The 25,572-nt window shown below is 41.1% G+C and overlaps 1 protein-coding gene across 1 annotated transcript in view; it reads right to left on the bottom strand.

Annotated features, from left to right (window-relative positions):
* LOC146992242 (vasorin-like) overlaps nucleotides 1–17,490 on the bottom strand; it is a 31,141-nt gene extending 13,651 nt beyond the window's left edge. The window contains exon 1 of the mRNA XM_085785003.1: nucleotides 17,200–17,490. The gene's annotated coding sequence lies outside the window, so the exon portion shown is untranslated. The remainder of the gene's footprint in view (nucleotides 1–17,199) is intronic.
* Nucleotides 17,491–25,572: the final 8,082 nt, after the last annotated feature.

Genomic DNA, 25,572 nt, shown 5'->3' with positions numbered 1-25,572 from the left:
AGACGGAGGGAGGGAACAGATTCGCTCAAGGAAGGAAGAAGAAGGAAGGAAAGAAAGATGGAGGGGGGGAGGGCACAGATCAGGTCAATTGGACCAAGAGGAAGGAAGAAGAAGGGAGGGGGGAGGAAGAGATGAAGGAAGGGAGAGAAAAAGGATTGTGGAAAGAAGGAAGGGAAAAGGAAAGGAAAGAAAGATGGAGGGAGGGAACAGATTTGTTCAAGGAAGGAAGAAGGAAGGAAGAAGGAAGGGAGGGAAAAGGATTGTGAAAAGAAGGAAGGAGGAAGGGAACAGACTTGGTCAACCCAACAGGACGGTTGCTGATGTACAATGAAATGGCCTTCTGTCGTCACCTTCCCTCGGGTTACCTTTACCTCGGTGCAGCTGGCGGGAGAATGCAGAGCGGAAACTCACTGACCAACCTGGTCTGGTATTTCCTCGTTGCACAGTCGGTGCCACCGGTTTTTCCACTTTGGCTCTAAAACTCCGAGCCGGCGGCAGCGAGGCGCCACAGACACAGTTGGCCATCGAGCAGCAACCGCTACAGCAGCGAGTCAGTCGTAAATGTCAGAAGCCGTGTGTGCGTGTGTATTTGCATGTGTGTCTTCACACTTCACTGCCTGAGAGTCGGTCCTGTCTGTCAGCAGTTGGAAATGAGCATGTCACCTGCACTCAGGCTTCACACAGGTGTGCCAGCAAGCACCTGGCAGTGGAGGCAAACCTCCAAAACACGTCTGCTCCTTCCTCGTCCTGCCCTGCTGTCAGCCGCTGCACATCTGATTCATTATCTGAGGGAAGTTACTAAACCTACAGCTTTACTTCTCTGGAGTTATTGTAGTAAGTATGTGAAGCCCGACACATAATGACAATTATTCCAACGATTTCTATGCAATTATAAATTGGCATTGATTAATACTTACTTTTTCATTTATATTTTTCCAAGTTAAACAGATTAAACTTAAGTATGTCGATAACTTCTCACCCTAAAGCGGTGAGTGTGGGTGTCTAGTCCCTCCCACATCACCTTCAGATGTGTCAGGCCTGCCGACACTCGTTGTTCATCGTAATGAGTTGTTTACATCTGGAAACGGCATCTCACCTGAAGCTGAGGTGCTGACAAAGGTCACAGAAGCAGCAAGTGTTGTTTCAGTATTGTAGCAGCAGGTTTTAACTGGTCCTGTTTTCTTTGCACCTTCTATTTGTCCCATTGTCACTGTTGTACAATTACATGTTGAAACCTAAAAGTCAAATACACTTCATTTGCTGCTGCTGCTCCTCATCCACTCCTCTCCCTCCAGCTCAGGTCCTGATTATACTGACTCCATGGGGATCACCTGCGGGACTCTTTCCCAACAGGGGCCCCGTCATGCTTGTGAAAGCAAACTGTCAGTTACCCATGTCTGGCCCCTGGCAGCTACAGACTGGGCTGGACTGAGGGGGAACGAGGGAGGTGATTAACGCTCCCCCACCAAACGTATACATGTCAGGACAGGCAACCGCTACAGCTCATTGAACAAATATCAAACATATAATCTCTATTTCTGATCAACTTAAAGGGATAGTTCAACATTTTGGCAAATTGGCCCATTGCCATAATCACTATAGTCATAGCAGTAGGTTCGTTACCTTTAATTGTCGGTGCAAGCTATTTTTAGAACGGCGGAGCAGAGCCGTGAGCTGTTCAGAGCTACGCTACGGAGGCTCATGGGATTTCTTGGTTTCCCTCATCAAACTCATCAAATACACAATCCAACAACTCCAAAACACTCTGGTGGACAAGTTGTGACCTGCATTCGAACGTTATGAGACAGAGTTGTTTTCGAGGTATACTAGTTAAAGGGACAACGAGGAGTTTTGGAAAAGCGCTACATTTATAAGCCTCCGTGCGCACCGTGAAATTATTTGACCGGCGCAAGACGGACTCATGTTTTCATTCATCAATAATTAAAGTCAGAGGTTCGAAGACGATCAGATACCGTCGTAGTTCCGACCATAAACGCCGATTCGGTGGTGTTATTCTCATGACTCGCCACGAAACCGAAAGTAAAGAAACGCTGGTCGGCTCGCCCAGCATTTCCACCACCACTAATAATAACAAAATAACGATAGAGACAAAACGATATATTTATCGAAAATGGGCCCATTAACAAGTGTGGGTAGCGTAGATTCATCCACATTAACGTGAGACTTTTTTATAACCAAATAGAAACTCCTCGTTGTCCCTTTAACAAGCAGCTGTGAGCAGAGCTACTTCCTCTGAAATCTGCAGTGCCTCAGTATCGGAAAGTGACAAAGTCGCCAACCGGTCTGGGGCTAGCTGGTTAGCATGCTAACACCATTAAAAGGGCAAAAAAAGATAGAAATTGGACCAAAACACAAGAAGCTTGTTCTGAATCAGATCAGGAAATCAATAACTTACTTGCCAAGCTTTACCAGACCCTTACCTATCAATTCAAGTAAATATACACAAATATTTTTGGAGGTCATATGTCAGAGCCTCGGATCCACAGTGACATCATGGGACTTCTGCCTTCACCAAAACTTACTCAGTAATTTCTGCAGGAAATGTGCAGACATGGCAGAGTTGCTGTGCAAAATCAGCAACAATCAGCATCGTTATTCACAATCACACGTCCTCATATCATATTTGTCCCGTGCAAACTCGACTTTACGCCATCATGAACGCTGCATTTTGCTGCGCTCGTTAAAACCCTGCATGCACAGAAGCCTGCACACACACACACACACACACATGCAAAATGAAACTCATGACCCAAAGACCTCTACCAACCGTCCCCTGCTGCTGGATCACCTCATTAACCCAGTGTTAGGTCAGGGAGTGTGGATGGATTTACTGCAGAGAGAGACTGTAAGAGAACTGCCAACACACACACACACACACTGGCAAACCGCATGAACACAGAACAATTTATTAATATGAGACATAAAGGCACAGTTTATGTGTGTGACTCCCTGAAGTGTTGTTTCTGTGTGTGTGTGTGGGTGTGTGCGCGTGAGGGATGGGTGTTTACTTTGTCACTTATCTATTTACTTAAACTCCTGACAGATCCTTTAAAGTAAACACACACACACACACACACACATCTCTGTTGAAAAGGGAATCAATTAGTGGAAACTGAAGCACGCGTGTGTTTGTGTGGCTCGGTTAAAGCCACCGACCTTGGCTGGTTCATGACCCAGAAACAAAGGCTGCATTTTTTTTACACAGGAAGAAAAAAAAAATCTGAATTTTAACTCTTTGCGCTGCGGGTTCAGAGCCACGGCAGGTCGTCTGCTCAGAGTTTACAAGACCAGATCTGATTCCCGGTCATTATTTTCACAGTGTGCAAGCTGCTACAGACACGTAAAACGTGTCCTGGGAGGGCGACTCTGCTAAGAGCGCTTTGTGTCTGCGGGAGGAGGAAAATATGGAACTCATTCCAGTTTGGACGCAGATCGTCCTGAGCTATTTGTGCGAAATGTCACTGACAGAAAATGAGTTTTCATGCTGCAGTCATGTAGAGTTTGATGTTTTACAGGACGTTCTTGACTTTTTATTAAGAAAACTCGCATTAGCCAACACTAAGCACAGAAAAAAGTGGCTGTTTCAATCTGACATCATAGTTGATATTCATCTAAACTCACAGAGCAGATTGTGTTCAGGCCTCTGATGACATCACACTCACACACATCGGGGAGCTTATCTCTTCAACAGAGCATTAATCAAGACAGGAACCAGGCTCTTTTCTCCGTTTGCATCCGCTTCATATGAGCAGTTGAACGTTCACCTCGAATAAAAGACGACTCAGAGTCAACGTCTTGAGTGAAAAATCTTGTGACCAAAATTCATTTGTAGATTGTGACATTGAAGGAAAAGCAGCCGGGATTACAAGTGATTTAGTTAAATGTGCTCAAAGGTCTGACATCTCATTGTTTTAAGAAGGTGGGACGTTTATATCAGCCCCTTGATAGTGACATTTATGTATAGGTCATAATTGTTCAGATTTTCATGAAATCAACATGTTTTGTGTTATTTCTGGTCTGATATAAAGCCAATTTGAATTTAAATTTTAATTGAATACCCCTGCTGTAGCCACACGTAACTCAGAAAACGTTAAAGCGCCATTAAGTCAGACGGAAACCAGTACAAACCAAATGTACAGGCTCTCAACCATAACAACCCCATTTTATTAAGTATGCTTGAGTATAAGTATAGCAAGTATACTATGGACCATGTACTTGTAGCATACTAGAAAGTATACTAATTTAATACTTCTTCTGACTAAATTGGAACATTTTAAGTTTCTGAAAGTATACATTATAGGTCATTTTAAGGTGTGTCGAATGATTACATTAGAAAAAGGCCAGTTTGTATCTTTGTCCAGTTTACTGCCCTTTAATCACAAATCTGCCAGTTGCGAGCCTCGCCGCCGCCCTCTGCAGTGGAACTGGACTCTGAGGAGAAATGTGAAGGAATGGCAGCGACACGCTCGGCTGCAGACCGGGGCGCTGACACACGACTCTGGATTTTTAAAAAAAGAAAAGTGCCCGAGGCTTGTGGGGATTTGGAGAAGGAACGTGGGGGGAGAAAAATAGCGTTGTTGTGTTTTGTGTGGATGGATGGATTGTGCATAGGCGCAGACACACACACAAACACAAACAGAAACACACACGCTAGACTCCCACAGAAGCCACAAGTGACCTCGTTTGATTTTGCACAGATAACATAGACAATGGTTCCTTTTTTAAACACAGTTCATGTAGAGGGGGATGAGGCGATTCGGCTGGTTGATTATATTTCTGGGTTATTTTTGTGCTTCAACTATTTTTTTTTCCTTTTAAACACAGCGAAAGTGCAGGAGGAGATGGCAGAGCGTAAAAAAAAGTGACAAATATGCGTAATTGCCAAATTATGGTTTTAAAACCCAGTGGAAACAGTCGGATGTAATTTGAGTGTTTGAAGTATTTTTTTGTGTTTTTAACTTTAAAGAGTTTTGAAGGAGTTGAAATGCTCCAGTGGAAGCGTGACCATGCTTCTTTCAGATTCCTTTACAGATAGTATCTGCTCTGTTCGATTTCATGGGAAGATCGGAGTATGTGACTGTTTGAACTATAGCCGAGGAACATGTAGAAGCTGAACTCAACAACAACAACTTCAGTCCGTCCTCGTTATTTTCTTCTAAACGTCATTTTTAGATCATTTATTTTTTACATCATGTCACATATTCTGCTTTCTTTTTTTGCCCACTTTTCACAAATGAAGTCCACATTGTGCTGTCGCTTCAGATCAGGGCTACATGTACAGAAAGTGAATCTCCCTGCAGGTTTGATCTAGTTCTTTGCGACTCATGTTCATGTGGTTTCAACTCCATTTAAACTCTGCACAAGTCAGAGGATCTGCTGAGAACATACATTGTCTAAAAGATGCGAGAGCACAGTTAAAACAAATACATACATTCATATCTCTACAGACTCAGCTGCACTTCAAGCTGCTAATTGGAAAAATACTGTATGTTTGTTTCGACTGCAGCGACGTTACTGAGTCAACTTACAGTTTTTGACTCCATGTCCACTGTTGTTTGCTTACTCAGCTGTCCTGTGCGCCGACCCTGATGTGTTGTTGCCCTCAGCTGACATCACATATAAATAGTTTTTTCTATCCTGAAGCAGAAACATTAAGGAAATCTTATATATTAAACCGACTACATGTGGTAATCTATATTGCCTTCGTCTGGGCAGATCTGGGGGAGACGGTGTCCCTTCCTGAACCACCACATGCACACTTTGAATAATGGCAGCAATCAAATTTTTAACGAGCGGGGAGTTTAGCGAAAACCAGAAGTGTCTGAACCGACCAAAGAGCCCGACTGGAAACCCAACACATTTCTGCTACGGCGCTGGGAAACGGCTTCATCAGTCTTTGCTACCTCAATTCATCTAATACGTCCCATCTGTTCCAATGAGAGCGAGAGTCTGGTGTGTCTTGGCCTCGTCGGAGGTCTGGTCTGGAGCAGCGTCTGTGCGGCTGACTGACCTGCTCACTGCTTGTCTTGGACTTGCAGTGGTCTGTCTGTGTTTATGGACTGTCTTGGTTTAGCTATAGCGGCCAGCGCTAATGCATTGGTAGGGCTACAATACTCACGACAGACACAAAGAAATAAACACTGTCTGCTGTCAAACCTTAAAACAGACCCTGGCAAGTGTCAAAAGTACAGTGTTAAGTTAATGCAAACTAAATGAATAAACTGCCCTGCAATTATTTAATATGTTCCCCCAGACTAATGATTTGAACACACAAATTAGCAGAGCAGACACAGTTATAGCAAGAAGTTGTGTTTGAAAGACAATAACTAAAAAATATATAGCCTACTGTAAATGAATCAAAAATAACAATGTGTTCCTATTAAACACTGGCAGCCCATTTAGATTGTCCACATGTTTGTTTTTTGTCTGTATTTGAGCAGCATGTGCACAGTTAGATAATGTTAATGTGAATGTTAATGGAGTAAGTGAGCTTTGAAGAGAACATTCGTCAGTTTTCTCTGCCACCGAGCATGATTTCTTGTCTGGAGTGGGTGCTGGTGACTGTCACCGGACAAGAGTTTCAAACTGATTAGAGACTAAGTGAGTCTATCTGTCAAGGCCATGGCTACTTAAAGACAATACATAGGACTAATAGAGATAAGTATCAACACTGGCACTGGCCGACTCTTGAGACAGATGTTGGTGAATAAAGGAATAAAGTTTGAAGCTGAACCCACAACGTTTCTTCTTGCCTGTAAGCAAAACTATAGGAATAATGACTCCTTTAACACAATAAAAAAGCATGATAAAGTGTTCATTTTTAGAAATATTTATAGCCTATTCATTGATACTGTATAAGCTATAGCCTACTGCATTGAGTCATTTGAGCATGAACAATGAATAGAAAGGCTAGCATGCTGCTAACTCCTTGGTAACTCACCAAGCTAGTAGCTCTCCTATAAAACTTCAGTTTAAAACTTCAAAACATGTCACCTTTTGTACCTTCCAGCTTCTTTATTATCTTTCTAACATTTAGTGTGCTTTGTTTTTAGGTGCAAATTTGTATGTTGCCTGTTTTTGTCTGTTTTTTTATTATTATTAATACACACACTGCACACATGCACATAATACACTATATACACAATTATATTATTCACTCCTTTTGCAGCCTGAGTGCACTGAGGCTGCTCCAGCCTCACTTTTGATCCGCCTGCCCTCCCTTTGAAGTGGCTTTCTGCTTTCATTTGTGAACAAGATGTCCAAATTAAAGATACCACAGGCTCGCCCACAGCCGCAGTTTGCTACGCTGGGTTCAGCGGGCAGACTGGTGTTTCATCTCAGACAGCACTAACTCAGCTGAAGCTGGGGGGTAAAGTGTTGATAAGTTGCGATGGCTTTATTTTCAACAGATAAACCAGATTTTTTTTTTGCCGCCTCTTGCACTTTTTAGCGTTTTAGCAAAGAACGTGACCATACTAAAAGCTGTTTGTCTTATTCCTGAAGTGCTCCTCGGCTCTGCTAACATACCATGTGGGAGCAATAAGGAAATAATTTGTGCTTCGCTGACTCAAAACAACAACTTTAACAGTGTTCGTTATAAACATTCACAACTGGTTCAAGCTGACGGGGTGTTTTCGAGGATATTATTGCACTGTATAAGTATTCTCAGCTTATTTTAATATTTGTGTCCCTGTTTTTTACATTAAAGCAAAACTCTGCTATGTCACCCGAAGGCTGCAAAACACATACTTTCACAGCGGGACGGGACAGAGCTGTTTAATTTGGAGAAACACTCACTTCAATCATAGTTTTCTTCAGATACTTTATATTACACGGATCATTAAGTCTGTCACTTTGATCTTTCGTCCATGATTTACTGGATGTTTTTAAGACTGCCGTCAGTGCAGGGCTCATTGTTGCAGCAGTGGAGACAGATGTTGTCGGGCCTGAAGAAATATATAAAGGATATGTTTTGTGTGTTACAGTAAAATGTGCATCTGTCAACAGACTTTACTAATGACATGGAAACAAATACATCCAACAGGTTTTGGCAGTTCTTCGCTGGAGCTGACCACAGGACGTGCCTTCCCGGGAAAATGCCACACACTTTGCTGCAAGCGCTCTGACGACGAGAGCCAAGTCGACTGTTGAAGTCGTGACCTTAACCTGTTCTCATTACGATAAACAAGTGAGTAACAGTTGTAAGTCTTGCACAAGCCCCGGCGTGCTGGTTGGATCTGTTTGTCTGTCGTGAGCCAAGTATCCAAGTATCATCAGAGGGTATCGGCTTAGAGCCAGGTGGGAAAACGTGGTGAACCACAGAACGTAACTGTAGGGTTGATTTTTGTCATTTGATTGATCTGTTTTGTACGTTTTTACTCTGATTCAGCGCCGCATCCGCACACCTCGCTTTACTGCAAGTGTTTTTTCTGCCTCGTCAGTTTCTTGTCGCGCTCTGTGGGCTGACTGGTTCCCCCCCTTTGACTCCTGACCTCTTAATCCCCTGCCAGCTGCAGCGAGGCCTCCACAAGGAGGACTGGTTGTGTGTGCATGCATGTGCGAATGTCTGTGTGTGAGTGTGTGACAGAGAGAGGACAAACTGTCTTTGCAGGAATGGATGTGTGCAAGCGCACACGTAGTATCTGTATTCAGTGTTGTCTAAAAGTTGCACTTGAATGTGTCTCTACATTAGTGTGGATTAGTGAGTGTAAATGTCACTGATCCTCTTGCCAGTTAAATAACAGATTATAACAATACAACTGGGTACAGCAAGTTTGAAAATACACACAAACAGGCTTTGAGGCTTAAGGCTGTTTTTTCACAATAGAAGAGTGACAATTCCTGTTGTGTGTGTGTGTGTGACTTGTAGCCAAACTATAAATAAAGTTAATGACAGTTTTCCGGGTTGAATTTGTGGAGACTCAAGTGTGTGGTAGCTACTGTACCACACCTGCAGTCACAGAGTTACTGTCGTTCAGTTGTTGTTCAGCAGTTTGTCCTCGCAAGTTGTGTCTCATCACGCACCGAAGATAAAACTCTACAATCTATAATTTGGTTGAAGTGCATCCTCTGACATTTCTCCGTCAATACTAATCAAGAGGCATTTAATTTGTTTGTGGTGAAGCAGCAGCCGCAGCTTCTTGGGATGAAATTATAGGATCCTCATGAGCGGCTAAACAAGCTGCTGTAGATCATTTTATTTTGACAAACCAATGGAACCACAGATTTTAATTTATTATTATTAGTGCATACCATGAAATTAGAAGAGCGACAAAAAACCAAACACATAAAAGTATCCAGTGCTGTAGCTAATTGATCACAAAAGGACGACATGATAAAGGATTTGTTTCTAAAAGGTTAAGAAAGGTCGAGTAGAGCTGCAGCAAAATCTGTGAATATTTCACAGCAATGTAAATGAAATCCAGTGAATCTGCTGTAGATTTCAACACAAACTTCCCATTGCACAAGTTTGTTCCCTCCATCAACAGAAAGCCTTGTAATGACCACACAGAGAGGACGTCAACCTAGTGGCACTCCATCAAACACGAATGGTTGCAAATTATAATAAATTGTATGATACAAACTTTTCTGACAGTTGGCACACATGCTACCTCCAGAAACTCTTTATGAAAATGTAAAAACCCTGAAAATATTATGCAAAGGTGGTAACAAGTGCCTCATAACAGAAGTAACAGAAAAAAGTGTTAGCAGTTAGCTTAGCGGCTAAACCAGTCAGCTGGCTCTTATTCCTGGAGCCAAATGTTTAGCCAAGACACACTTAGATTGATTTTGCTCAGGCCATAATTTCATAGAGGTAAATTAAACAGTTATGATGCAGAGTAATCACATTAGTTGATTTGTTTGGGTAAATTAGCTCTCTTGCCAGGTTTCCACAAGTCACCTCTTTCTCCGTCTTAAAAACATTAGCACATCAAAATCTGCAGTTTTATGTGAAAACAAAACGTCTCCCCTTCGTTACTCGTCACATACGTACACTTAATGTTTCTCCTAAATGTTGGCTCATTCCACATTCCTCCCATAGTTACGCTCGGTCCGATCTATTTTGCTTGTTTTCTATGTTCACTCCCACAAACCGAGACCCGTTTTATACGGTCACTATCAAAACTACTGTTTATTTTCTCAAGGCTGCTGTCAAACAAATGATAAAACCATATATATATAAGTGGTATAGTTAATATTTCATTTGTAAAAACATGTCAAGACATCTAGATTCATGGGCTTAAACTCATTTGTCATTCCAACATGGCTGCATTTCTTTGTGAAAAAAGGCCTTCGTATTAAATTTGGGATATATTAAATGGCCTACATGGTGTCTTTGTAGTAAACCTGCAAAAATATGTATTAAAGTGCTGAAGGCAATAACAAGAAAAACCTCATGCATGGTAGCCTACATGAAAGACAAATGCGGACATGCAGTTGCACAAAAGCAGGATTTGATTGTCGACTCTGCAACAAGAGGAGAGTCAAAGTAAAGGGAACATGACACTACATGTGCACCTGAATGCAGACACACAACAGGCACAAGACCCCGCTCCCCTACACTCACACCTGAGGCGTCTGTACGGCTCAATGACACATGTGGAGCTGCACATACACAAGTATATGAACTTCATTCAGCAGCACACGCGCCCACGGTAACCAACACCAGGCAGGGAGACTATACTATACGTCCTGTTGGTTAAACGGCGTCTCTCTTCACCTGTTGTGGCGGCGAGTTGTTCAGGATTTATCACAGGTCCAGACGTCAGTGCTTTGAAGTGATTTGTGAGTACCTGTCTGTGTGTGTATGTGTGTGTGTGTGTAGGGGAATGAGGGTCGTTGTGAATGGGGATGAAAGGGTGTGTGTGTGTGTGTGTGTGTGTGTGTGTAGCCTACACTATGTGCCCTCAGGGAGAAAGAGAGGGGTGGGGGCTTAGAAAAGGGGGTGTAGAAGGTGAGGTTGACTAATCTCCTCTCACCCTCGGGTAGTGGTATATGGCTGTGAGGGGAGGGGGATGCCTTATCTTATCTAAGTGTACTGTAAGGTCTGAAAATAAAAAAGTATCATCCCTGAGTCTCAACACAGCGAATAAATGTGTTTAACTCTCAGTTTTCTGGTTTGTTAAAGGAGGTTTATTTTTAGATTTACAGAGCCAGATAATCATCTTTGATCAGAAGATTTACTGTTTTATTCTGGAGAAAATTTCAAGGGAACATTTTATTTGATTTTTTTTTTTCTTCTACTTCTTCTTGAGATCTCGGGCACAAAAAAATGCCAATAATGTTTCCAAATTAATGAAATCAGACATGAGGTCTGGTAGATTAAATCTAACAAAGCCGTCTTTGAGAGAACAGGAGCCAAGTTTTAAATAAACTTCTCTTCAGTCTCCTTTTAGCCCCGAAGACTTTGTTGTAACCTAGACTGGACAAAACAGTGAATTATTGATCCATTTTCATTTTTTTATTTATTTTAGAGTTATATATAAAAAGGTCTTAAACTGACTGTATCTGCAGCTCTGGTTCTACAGTATTGTTGTAATAATGAGTGAATGTGGGGTTGTTGTGCTTTGTTTAGCCTGTCGTTGTTGGTATTGCTAACACTGTCTGTTCTGATTATGATGTTAATGTCTTGATAGCAAACAGCAGGAAAAGATTAAAACATATTTGCTTCATCTGTGCTAAAGGTGGATGTGATGGCTCCACTTTGTTGAAGAGAACTTTTATTGTCATACAAGAGGGAAAAATTTAGAGGATCGACAAAAAGTCCTTAGAATAAATCCTTTCCCCTTTGTTATTATTCTTTTTATTTTTAGCTATTTAGAATCTGTTTTTATTGTCGTGCTGTGTGTGACTAGTTCGGTGAGAGCAGTTGACACATCTGAATTTCCCTCAGGATTAATAAAGTCTATCTATCTATCTATCTATCTATCTATCTATCTATCTATCTATCTATCTATCTATCTATCTATCTATCTATCTATCTATCTATCTATCTATCTATCTATCTATCTATCTATCTATCTATCTATCTTTTCATGCCTGTAAACAGTTGTCATGATGTTTCGAAATAAGATCTGTCATCTAGAGATTGTGAATATGAAGATCAATTTACTAATCTTGTGTAGTAGACTGAGTCGCATACCTACAAGTCAGGCTGCTGGAGGCTAAACAACACTGAAATATTTTAGTCTGGGTGTATTTGTGAAGAGCCAATCAGCCTGAGGGTTTGTGTCTTTCACCATTTTCCGCCCAAATCCTAAAAAAAAATGTTTCTTTTACTCTGCAACTCCCACGTTTTAAAGATAAATCCAACATGTCATAAGGCGTCCAAACATATATCCTGTCGAAGATGTGTAATTCTTTTGACACTTCGTGCGCTGAGAGGGAAAACTGATCTGACAGTATCACGTTATCAAAAGACTGATCGCCGTTACAGCCTGGGCCTCGTATACTGTACGTGTGTGCAGGGAAACCTGAGCGCTGGTCTGCAGTTTGAGGCATCTTCTCTCCTCTCCTGGTGTCTCCTGGTACCTAAGAGGAATGTTATGAGTCTATATGTGTCACGCTCTTTACCTTCCTACTGAACCACCGTGTTTATACAACACACTGTGAGGATGAAGGAGGGAAGGAGGAGGAGGGGGGGTACTTAGAGACACGCTTCGTGGGTTAGTAAAGGGGCAGCAACCCCTAAACCCTTCCCTGGGGGGATGGAGGAGGAGGAAGGGGAGAGGAAGGGGAGGAGGGGGAGGTGGAGGCCGGGGGGTCGAGTTCTAGGAAAGTGGAGGTTCCCCCCGTTGGTGGAAGCATGTTGAGTCTCGGCCTGTTGTAGGCTGGAGTGTAGCATTCCTGCGGTGTCAAGGAAGCTTGTAAAGACGTAACGTGAGCCTTTTCATGTCGCTGGAAACAGACACCAAATCTAGCAACATCCCCGATGCCATCAGTGAAGTCATATTATATTCAGCTAGTTCATGTTAAAACTGCAGAATGCCAGAAATGCATTTATACGTATGGGAGGAGGAGGAGTGTCCATTACCACTGACTTACACTGCACACACTCTTATATATCTTTAAATTCAACCTGCACTGCTTCGATTAATTGGATTTTGATAGCCAGTAATTGATCTAATGATGTAATTTATCAAGCAGTCATTCTCTGGTTCTGGTTCTTTTCTCTGTTTTATTTTTTTATCGGTATTTATTGGGTATTTTTTAGCACAGGCACACTTTTCACTTTACTTGACTGTTTTAACTGGTCTTAAATGTTTTAATTGTTTTATTTTACTGTCTTGTGTTGTCTGTCTGAAGTGGACGCTTTACACTTTACACTGCAGAACAAGTTTACCTACAGGTGCAATAAACACCGCTGGTCACCACACATGACTTCACAGTATTGACATTGTGCATGTTGCTGTGTTATGTAAAGCTAGCGGGGCAGGATCTAATAGACTTATGAAACAGGGAAATTCTTGTTCACAGGTATTTTTCTATCAAACTTTTTATTGACCTATTTTTTTAATTGATCATCATGTGTCTATTGGTACATATATATCATTATCTAATTATCCCTCAGCCTAAGCCTGAACCTGAATCTTATATCATTGCACATATAGTCTGTCTTTGAGTTTCGACCCTTCATCAGACAAAACCAACACCTTTGGTTCTGGGAAACTTTGTGAATCAGTCATGAGTGATCGTATAAATTTTTATAGTTCTGGATAGTTTGGGAAAATTTATTAGCCAAATAACCCGAGCAAAAGTGGAGCAAACAAACCGTCGTCAGCAGACATTATCAAAACGGCTCGTTACTGTAAATGGTTTCAGTGTGTCTGCAGAGTTTCAGATTAGGCCTGTTCACTAGAGAGAGGGGGGGGGGGGGAATCAGGCCCTGAGCAGCGTAATGACTGAACGGAGCAGCAGTGATTTATCAGCAGTCAGAGTCTTGATGCTGGACGTCCGCTCCATCTGCACGGTCCCCGCTTCCTTAAACGTTCCCAAATGAGCCGACAAGCCGCCCAGGCCACCCCACCTACACATCTGCATAGCAGCAAAGAAGGAGGGAGCGAGCCAGATTCCTCCCACCTGTTCTCAGTGTAAAGTTTGAATTTTTGGAGGCTTTAAATCCAAATGATAAAAACATGAGGAAGTAAAGAAGCCAGTGAGTTCAAACCTATAGCTTATGGAGCAGGATTAGAGGTAATGAAGTGGGAGTAACCACAACATTACTTACACATATTTCATTAACCTCAAACACACCGATGCAATGTGTAGATATTGTGACAGGAAATTAAAAAATAATTAAAAGTCCCATAATTTAACTCTTTTCCTGCAGCTGTAACAACCAAAAACCATCTCAGTGTAGTTTTACATCTCCTCTCTGCAGCTCTAGTGACAACAGATTAATGAGCCAATCAGAAGAGAGGAGGCACTGAGTCTCTCTTCTGATTGGCTGGCTGTTTTGGGAGTAATGGATTTTGCAGATTTCAGGTAAAACACTCAGAGAAATCCTGCAAGGTTGGCTTGTGGGTCTAAGTGGGCGGGGCTTAGGGCATGATTGACTGGGGCTTTGTGACATCACAAAGATACAGAAGTCCTGACGACTTGTTTCAAGGCTCAGTTTCTATATCCTGATGTTTGCATTTCTCTGTGGACTGAAGCTTTGATTCTGCCACAGTAACTCAACCTGCTCTATAATCTAAAAACACATGGAGATCCTGCATTATATGGGACCTTTAAGTTACATCATCACGGCATCGGCATGTATCACCAGGATCTGAGCGAGTGTGACAGACAGTCTGCTCCACAGGAAAGAGAAACCCAGAGACGATATTAGCGCAGCAGCAAGATGGAAAACAGATCAAACAGAGCAGAGCGAGGGCACAGGAGGGTGAGGCTGGAAACGAGACGCTCCGCTGTGGTAAATGTGTCACGTCTGCACATGTCAGACACTGTTGATGCAACAGTCAAAACAACAACAACACCAACAGCAACAACGGTAACAGCAGCAGGGAGACACTTTCTGGAGGGAAGGAAATCACTGCCACAGGTTTTGAATATAGAAAATAGTGTGTGTGTGTGTGTGTGTGTTTCAGGAAGTGAGACGTCAGATGGTTCGACAGTTTGGTCATGTTTTATTTCCCTATATAAATCTCCTCAGCCAGTGGTGCAGTACAGTGACCGAAATCTGACCTGGGGTGTGTGTGTGTGTAACATCAGAGCACCACAGGGCACACACTTAAATCCCACTAAGAGGAGGGGCTTTCAGTTGGTGTGCTTGATAACAACTCTTTCTCTCTCTTTCTCTCTAACACACACACACACACACACACACACACACACACACACAGACTCTAGCCCATCCATGTCCCAATCCTCTTCACCTTGTAGCTCTTAACTTCCTTCATGGGGTTATTAACTCCCTGATTGGGGGAGCTTTCCTTTGGGGTCCCCTCTATTTAGTTGTCATGGTGGCATGACCCGAACACTTATTAGCTGACCCTTGGGATTAGTCCAAGCTGGAAACGGGGGGAAGATGGGGGGGCAGTGATGTGGTGGTGGTGGTGGTAGTTGGGGTTAAGCCTTCACCTCGAGGTGCTCGCTGCAGCATCTCACACAAACCTTAATTAAATTGCTGAGACACCGAGTCAGGAATGTTTGCTTTGCTCTCCCTCCCTCTCCCTCTTTCCCTCTCGTACGGTCGGCCGTCCATCCCTCTGTCTCCACCTTTCTTTGCTTTTCCCATACTCATACACCACCACGCTGGGTTTGTTTTCCTGCCAGTGCAGCAGCCAGTATATTGACTTGGAAAATCTTTATTGTACCTGAACACCTCACAGAAGGACGACAGGTCCTGGCACTTTATATATCGCCAGTTTATAAAAGTCTATAGAGAACACTAACATCTGATATCACTATGTAATATGATGCTTACAATGATGTTCTCATCTTATAATACTTTAATTGCACATTTTACCACTGCCAGAAAAAGAAAAAGTTTAGCACTGCAGATCCACAGCTACAGCTGCAGCTGCTGATGATTCATCCCTCCATTGTTGATTATCATTCTTTAAAATGTCAGAAAACATTTAAAAATATCCATCACATCTCCTCAAAAATCCTTTTCCTTCCAACCCTAACCCCAAATTAAACCTCATTCATTTAAGTGATGTCAAATGAATAGAAACTCTTCCCTTGGGGACACTGTGGGCATCAAATGTCTGACTAATTGTTGCATCTCCATTCTGAACAACTCAACTCAAACAACTTCTTTTTATATCCTTGTATTATCTTAATTATCCATAATAAATAATTAGTAGGCACCTTAATTGTACATAATGCTCAAAGCAACAGCTTCAACCTGTTTTATTTATCAGAGCATCGGTCCAAAACCGAAGAGAAGCAACAACTGGAGGAGAAAATCATCCATCCATCAGTCATAAAATCTAATCTGTGAATAAAAACGCAACATAATCAGGCAGTAAAACGCCATAAACGCATCATTCCTAACCCACAGACACGTATAGGTGCCAAATGGGAATAATGTGATCAGTCTGTGAGGATCACGCAGATTAAAACTCTCACATCGGAGGTGAGGAGAGAGAGAGGGACCGTGGAGGGGCCAGATAACGACCTCTAATCCGATACATTCGCCACAAACACGGCGTGGAGCAACGGACAGCGATAAGAGCTAATCCACTTTCCACATATCTCTGCAGGAAACCTCCTCCTCCTCCTCCTCCTCCTCCTCCTGCTGTCCGTGCGTCCCTCTCTCCGCTCGTCTGGCCGGCAGATCCTGACCCGAGATAGTAGTGACCCGTGCGCCGGGACAGGAATGCGTGGACACAAGACCACAAGAGAAGCTTTCACACGTGAAGCAGCCAGATCTGAGCCGAGCCGAGCCGAGCTGAGCTAAACTGAGCTGAGGCTGGATCAATTATCATCAGAGGCTGCGAGAGCGTCAGAGTTATAGACTAACTGATTACCCGCGTGCTGCTATAATCGATATCACAGCATCTAGCAGAGCTCTCACACACACAAGAGCGGCTCTGTCATTTACAAGGTGCTGAAATCGCATTAATCTGAACCGAGGAGCAGAAGGAGCTGTTGTGTTCTGTTCACTAAACACACGCAAAGCGCAACAACAACACTCAAGAGGCAAAAGGCGCACGAGAGGCGGCTTACCTTGGCAAAGTAATCCAAATTTCACCGGAATGCGCTCGTGCAGCTTGTGCCCAAACTCTTTCTTTTTTTTTATCCACTTTGTCCCCGTGCAAAAACTCCAAAATTTAACAAAAAATAAGAAGCGTCTTCTGGTTGCAGCGAGTCTGGAGTCACTGCGCTCACACACTCACACTCACACCTCAGACTGAGAAGGTGAATCACTGCAGCGCTCAGCTCCGCTCCGCTCCGTCTGTCAGAGTTGAAGACCGAGAGACACACACACACTTTTTCAACAATAGCGCTCGTTGAAGTGAAGGAGGAGGCGAGCGCTTAAACAAGCTGGAGAAGTGGGAGGCGCCGTGTGTGAGGCACCGGGGAGCGCGCAAAGCCATTCCGGAGCGCGTCCCCGACTCTGGCTGCACCTGCAAAAGATATAAGATATAACTACCACAGAGAGGGAAGATGGTTTATTCTCCCCGTCAGAGCTGTTAAGTCCGCATGTTACACACAAACACTCAAACACACACACACACACAGATCTGCATGACCCTGTTTACAGCTTTATGTCTGATGTTGTTATGTCACTGTTCTCTATCCTTTCTTTTTTATTCCCTGGATCTTTGAAGCTTTATTTATGAAGCAGCCTCTATAGAAATCTGACCTGACCCACTCTGAGGATCTGATGTGATGTAGTAGAGGTTCATGTTCTGTTGGATATAAAGTTGTTTTTATGTTGAACAAAAAACTCCTTAAAGCTGCAGTCACTGATTCCGTGGTTTGTCCACTTGGTGGCGCTGCAGCAAACTGTAACACAACACTGACGTTTCACCTTCCAAATTTCACCTGGTGCACTTTTTTAGCAAACACTTTTTACATTTTTACATTTAGTAACTTATCCAAAAGCAACAAGTGAAGGGACATCAGTGAATATTAAATATTGAATGTCACATCTGGGGGGAGATTGTTCAGCAAACAATCAGTGAAACATGTTTGTGTCTTTAGGAGAGTAGATGCTCTGAGAAGAGATGAGTTTTCATGAGATTCATGAAGGTGGAGAGAGATTTGATAGTTTGTTCCACCATCAGAAAACCACAGATGAGAACAATGTGGACTGACAGTCCCCTGTGTGCAGGGATGACGACTCCAGACGTCTGACAAGGAGCACGAGGCTGCGTGACTCATTCTGGTGGACAGTGTGGCTCAGTGCAGGTTGAGCTGTTTGGCTTCATGATAAGGGGATCAGTAGGTTGTCCTTTAATGTGTTATAGATTTATGTATGTATAGTTGTTAGTTAGTAGTTATAGTGTGTGATTTGGCATAAGCACTATGGAAGTGTATCAGGTTTGGAATGAATGAATGACTTTTATCATTGTGTCATGCACACTTCTGTATGCCCAGCATGCATGGGCTTATAAGACACCAAGAAAACAAACTGGGACCAGAGCACATAAAAAAAATAAGAAAATAAACATGGGCTCAAAACCTTTATCCAGAGTTGCATTTCTGAAAGTTAAGATAATATTCTGACTATTTCTTCAAGTTTTTACCCACCCCCGAGGGAATATTTGACTGTTTAGCTCCAATACTGTATGTTCAAAATCTGTCACTTTACTCGTCATGTGATCAGTTGTTAATATCAAAAACACTGATCAGAGCAGATTCGTTACGTTTTTTTGTTGTTGTTTTTTGCTCTAACCCAAACACACTGGTAACACCAGTTACATGATGGCTGATAATTCAGTGAGTGTATTTTAATCAACCACAGGAAATGACCTTACGACACAAGGGCTTATGGGTATATGAGGCGAAGTGTGTTGACGTCTGACAACCAACAGTTCTCTTACACTTTGAAACATGAACACAGCTAAATTTAAGCTTTATTATCTTATTATCAGTTACAGCATTTATATGATCCTCTTTAGTAACAAGGACTGATCTCAGTTCTGCTGCTACAACCCAAATCTCCAAATGAATCCACTTCACTAAATTGACTTTTCAGTTTCTAAAACCTTATCTGCAGTGAAGCACATTAACCAGCATGGCATGATGGTAACAGTACGTTCTCTTCTGCAGTTTGAGGATTATTTACAGCTCCGACTGTGATCACTGTGTCTTTTTCCTCTCATTACTTCATTGTTTTGATAAAGCAGAATCAAAAAGCCGCAGCAGCTTCAATCCCTGTTTTGACTCAGCGTTTCCTGTTAGCTCCATCCCATAAACACTGCACTCAGAGCACAGAGGCTGGAGGACACACAATAAACATCAGCGATGGTGAAACTCTATAGACAATGAAAAACACTCGGCTGATTTTGTTTTTCACCTGCTTTGCTTTGCTGCTCCTCTAAAACAACAACAACAACAACACCCCAACTATCACCACTCTTTTATCTACAAGTTCTCTCTCTCTTTCTCAGGTTTGCATGTCCATTTTAAGCCGGTGTATTTATACTCGGTCTTGGGAAAAGTTAACATACTTCCAACATTAACCAAATACTTCCGTTCGTCACCTGAGCTGCAAATGAGCTGCGGAGCTACGGAGACACTAAACTCAAACGCACACGGGGCCTCGGTGCTGCCTTCACAGGCACACAGTGAAACCTGACGCTCTAATCGTTTTCACCAGCGCTCCGGCCTGGAAGAAATGTGTGTGTGTGTGTGCTGACAAAGACGCACACACACAAGTACACATTGTGGTGTCAAACATATATACAAACACAGCAAAGTGGATCAATACAACAAGAGACACACATGTAAATATGTAGTAAATGCATACAGAATACATGCAGGTTACACACATGTGCAGCAGCATGTACATAGATGCCTCCGACGCACACACACACACACACACACACACATACATACATGCACATTAACACGGTGACATCTGAGAGTCTAAAACGAGGCGGTCAGTCAGACAAGCCAGGACTTGCATGAGCTCTGTCCAGATGAAATCCTGTTTCCATCAACATGACTCACACAATAAAAACACAGAGGAATGTGCTCAGTTCGCCAAAGGTGATCTGTCTGATTTTAGTGAAGAAAAAAAAAAGCTTTTAGACTGTTTTAACTAAAAAATGTTAAACTGGACCTGAACCAAAAGAATCAACAGCAGCACGAAGCCAGGGCTTTTCTTTACTGTGGTGCTTTTTGTTTCAAGGCAGTTTGAGAAAGAGTTACAGCAAAGAAAGTCTGTTATAGACGGTAACCCTTTCTTTTACAGTCCCCTAATTACTGTGTATTTACTGTGTAATTACAAGGTAAAAGAAAGAAATTACAAGGTAACTAACACTGGTAAAAATGATGGTAACTACAGAGTAAATACTAACTAATTGCCTTGAAATATCTCAACTATTACTAAAGAACAACACTGCATTAATGGGTAATTACTACCGTCATTGTGAAGGTAACTACAGTAAAATAATAACGCAATTACAATGTAAAAGGAGAGAAATTACATCCCATTTACCTGGTAGTATAATCCAATATCTCACCTGTCCATCGTGTTACTAAGTTATTGAGCTGTTTTGGCTGGTAATAACATTGCTCATTCATTTATCATGCCTGATTTTATTTAGTACTTACCTGGCAAATATGCCATCAGGGTCCTCTTGTTAATTAAACCTTCTGTAGTGTTACCAGGTAAAACACATCTATTTACCAAGCAAATAAGATGAAAGTGTGCTGTAAAAGAAAGTGTGGCTTCTTTCCACAGTATTACCAGTTTATTACTATGTAATTAAGCCAAGACTGTTCAGTTTTACACATTTTCGTTTCTCAACATTACCATGTATTTTCTGTAGTATTACTAGGAAAAAACACATCTATTTACCAAGTAAATAAGATGAAAGTGTGCTGTAAAAGAAAGCGTGGCTTCTTACCAGTTTATTACTATGTAATTAAAACAAGACTGTTCAGTTTTACACATTTTCGTTTCTCAACATTACCATGTATTTTCTGTAGTATTACTAGGTAAAACACATCTATTTACCAAGTAAATAAGATGAAAGTGTGCTGTAAAAGAAAGCGTGGCTTCTTTCCACAGTATTACCAGTTTATTACTATGTAATTAAACCAAGACTGTTCAGTTTTACATATTTTCGTTTCTCAACATTACCATGTATTTTCTGTAGCATTACTAGGTAAAACACATCTATTTACCAAGTAAATAAGATGAAAGTGTGCTGTAAAAGAAAGCGTGGCTTCTTTCCACAGTATTACCAGTTTATTACTATGTAATTAAACCAAGACTGTTCAGTTTTACACATTTTCGTTTCTCAACATTACCATGTATTTTCTGTAGTATTACTAGGAAAAACACATCTATTTACCAAGTAAATAAGATGAAAGTGTGCTGTAAAAGAAAGCGTGGCTTCTTTCCACAGTATTACCAGTTTATTACTATGTAATTAAACCAAGACTGTTCAGTTTTACACATTTTCGTTTCTCAACATTACCATGTATTTTCTGTAGCATTACTAGGAAAAACACATCTATTTACCAAGTAAATAAGATGAAAGTGTGCTGTAAAAGAAAGCGTGGCTTCTTTCCACAGTATTACCAGTTTATTACTATTTAATTAAACCAGACTGTTCAGTTTTACATATTTTGCGTTCTCAACATTACCATGTCAGTTCGGTTCATTTTCGGTACAGTAAGAGAACCAAATGCAAAACATAAATTTGATTGTTTATTAGGAATTTTTCTAAACCAAATGTACATGTTTTAGTCAAATGTAATTATTTTACTCACCTACTAATGTTATGTTGTACATTGTCCCTGATACAAATAAACATATTAAACAAAAGTAAACCATTATACAAAATATTAAAGAAGAGAGAAAAGAATAGGCCTAGGCCTACTGTTCTAAAGTGCTGCCTAATAAGTTAAATAAATTATTCTCAAATTAACAAAATACGGTATATAAAATAAGCCTTACAATGAATTAAATATTCACAAATAAACAAAATATATAAAACATGATTTTAAAAAAAAACTTCTCACACAACTTTTGACGGACCGACCATAGGGCAATGTGGGCAAATGCCACAACGGCTGCCTGACGATGCTCTTGGCACATTTGCAGCAGATCCACAGGTGCTGGAGCCCGTGCGCAACACGGCCAGAGAGAGAGAGAGAAAGAGAGAGAGACGGACAGACAGACAAACAAACACAGAGAGAGGAGCCACCGCCCCCGCCCCCACCCCTCCTACAAGCAGGAAGGCATGCTGGTGTAGACTACTCTGAGGAGAAAATAAAGGACAACATTGCTTTAGATAAAATAAAAAACAGATTTATTATTGACTGAGAACGGTTCCTATCATTGTAATGGCAAGAACACATGCTTGAGCTTTACGTCCTAAGATTTTCAGCCAACTATGATTATAGAATATTATTAGCCTACCTTTTGCAGCAGGTAGCGCACACGCGCACGCGCGCACACACACACACACACACACACACACACACACACACACACACACACACACACACACACACACACACACACACACACACACACACACACACACACACACACGTTGCTGTGCTGTCTCTGTTCCTCTGTTTTTGTACTCTGCTGCCTGGTTGTTCTTTTGGGCTCAAGCGAACATGGACGGCCCAATCCGACCAGACGCGCTGGTTCGTGCCGAGAAAAAAAAAAACGCCTGATGTCGTCGCTACAATTCAAATAGTTACCTTGGTTACCTGGCTGTTAGCCAATAAAACACGGAGGAGGAGTCTCCGCTTCCACAACACTTCTCTCTGATTGGTCGTGGCGTCGTGCCTGTGTTGCATTCACTGTCACTGGGAAATTACAAAACTACCATCTCACTTTCTGTTTAACTCCGTCTGAGAAAACATCCGGGGCTGAATAAGAAATGTTCGGGGCTAGAGCCAGGAATGCCCAGACCAGGCGACGCCACTACATGTATTTGTATTGAACCGTTTCGGTACGGGGCGTTCGGTTCGGTACAACGCTGAGCACGGGTGAGAAGTTGTGTGTGTTTACAGTCAGACTGCAGCTACATGTGCAGCCCGTTTGCGTCGTGGCTAATGCTACCGCTAGCAAGAAAACAGAGGCTTGAGGATCCCCCTGCTTGTAGGCACAGTCTGCCTGTCCCTTTGTCTGTCCGTCTCTCTCTCTCTCTCTCTCTCTCTCTCTCTCTCTCTCTCTCTATCTGGCCGTGTTGCAAAAGTTGTGTGAGAATTTTTTTTTAAATCATGTTTTATATATTTTGTTTATTTGTGAATATTTTATTCATTGTAAGGCTTATTTATACCGTATTTTGTTAATTTGAGAATAATTTATTTGACTTATTAGGCAGCACTTTAGGCCTATTCTTTTCTCTTTTTTTATATTTTGTATAATGGTTTAATAAGTTTATTTGTATCAGGGACAATGTACAACATAACATTAGTCGGTGAGTAAAATGATTACATTTGACCAAAACCTGTACATTTGGTTGAGAAAAATTCCTAATAAACAACAATCAAATTTATGTTTTGCATTTGGTTATCTTACTGTACCGAAAATTAACCGAACCGAGACCTCAAAACCGAGGTACGTATCGAATGTGATTTTTGTGTATTGTTACTGAAAAGTCTTGGTTTAATTACACAGTAAGAAACTGGTAATACTATGGAAAGAAGCCACACTTTCTTTTACAGCACAGTTTCATCTTATTTACTTGGAAAATAGTCATGTTTTACCTGGTAACACTATAGAAAATACATGGTAATGTTGAGGATGGAAAATGTGTAAAACTGAAGAGTCTTGGTTCAATTACACAGTAAGAAACCGGTAATACTGTGGAAAGAGGCCACACTTTCTTTTACAGCACACTTTCGTCTTACTTACTTGGTAAATAGACATGTTTTACCTGGTAACACTACAGAAAATAAATGGTAATGTTGAGAAACGAAAATATGTAAAACTGAACAGTCTTGGTTTAATTACATAGTAATAAACTGGTAATACTGTGGAAAGAAGCCACGCTTTCTTTTACAGCACAGTTTCATCTTATTTACTTGGAAAATAGTCATGTTTTACCTGGTAACACTATAGAAAATACATGGTAATGTTGAGAATGGAAAATATGTAAAACTGAAGAGTCTTGGTTCAATTACACAGTAATAAACTGGTAATACTGTGGAAAGAGGCCACACTTTCTTTTACAGCACACTTTCATCTTATTTACTTGGAAAATAGTCATGTTTTACCTGGTAACACTATAGAAAATACATGGTAATGTTGAGAATGGAAAATATGTAAAACTGAAGAGTCTTGGTTCAATTATACAGTAAGAAACTGGTAATACTGTGGAAAGAGGCCACACTTTCTTTTACAGCACACTTTCGTCTTACTTACTTGGTAAATAGACATGTTTTACCTGGTAACACTACAGAAAATAAATGGTAATGTTGAGAAACGAAAATATGTAAAACTGCACAGTCTTGGTTTAATTACATAGTAATAAACTGGTAATACTGTGGAAAGAAGCCACGCTTTCTTTTACAGCACACTTTCATCTTATTTACTTGGAAAATAGTCATGTTTTACCTGGTAACACTACAGAAAATACATGGCAATGTTGAGAATGGAAAATATGTAAAACTGAACAGTACTGGTTTAATTACATAGTAAGAAACTGGTAATACTGTGGAAAGAGGCCACACTTTCTTTTACAGCACACTTTCATCTTATTTACTTGGTAAATAGATGTGTTTTACCTAGTAATGCTACAGAAAATACATGGTAATTTTGAGAAACGAAAATATGTAAAACTGAACTGTCTTGGTTTAATTACATAGTAATAAACTGGTAATACTGTGGAAAGAAGCCACACTTTCTTTTACAGCACACTTTCATCTTATTTACTTGGTAAATAGATGTGTTTTACCTAGTAATACTACAGAAAATACATGGTAATGTTGAGAAACAAAAATATGTAAAACTGAACAGTCTTGGTTTAATTACATAGTAATAAACTGGTAAGAAGCCACGCTTTCTTTTACAGCACACTTTCATCTTATTTACTTGGTAAATAGATGTGTTTTACCTAGTAATACTACAGAAAATACATGGTAATGTTGAGAAACGAAAATGTGTAAAACTGAACAGTCTTGGTTTAATTACATAGTAATAAACTGGTAATACTGTGGAAAGAAGCCACGCTTTCTTTTACAGCACACTTTCATCTTATTTACTTGGTAAATAGATGTGTTTTACCTGGTAACACTACAGAAGGTTTAATTAACAAGAGGACCCTGATGGCATATTTGCCAGGTAAGTACTAAATAAAATCAGGCATGATAAATGAATGAGCAAAGTTATTACGAGCCAAAACAGCTCAATAACTTAGTAACACGATGGACAGGTGAGATATTGGATTATAC

This window comes from Trachurus japonicus, chromosome 1, assembly GCF_045865225.1.
Source record: "Trachurus japonicus isolate A0001 chromosome 1, Traja_1.0".
In the NCBI taxonomy this organism is placed as follows: Eukaryota; Metazoa; Chordata; class Actinopteri; order Carangiformes; family Carangidae; genus Trachurus; species Trachurus japonicus.
Note: the sequence above shows the minus strand (reverse complement) of the source record. Positions and strands in the feature narration are given on the sequence as shown.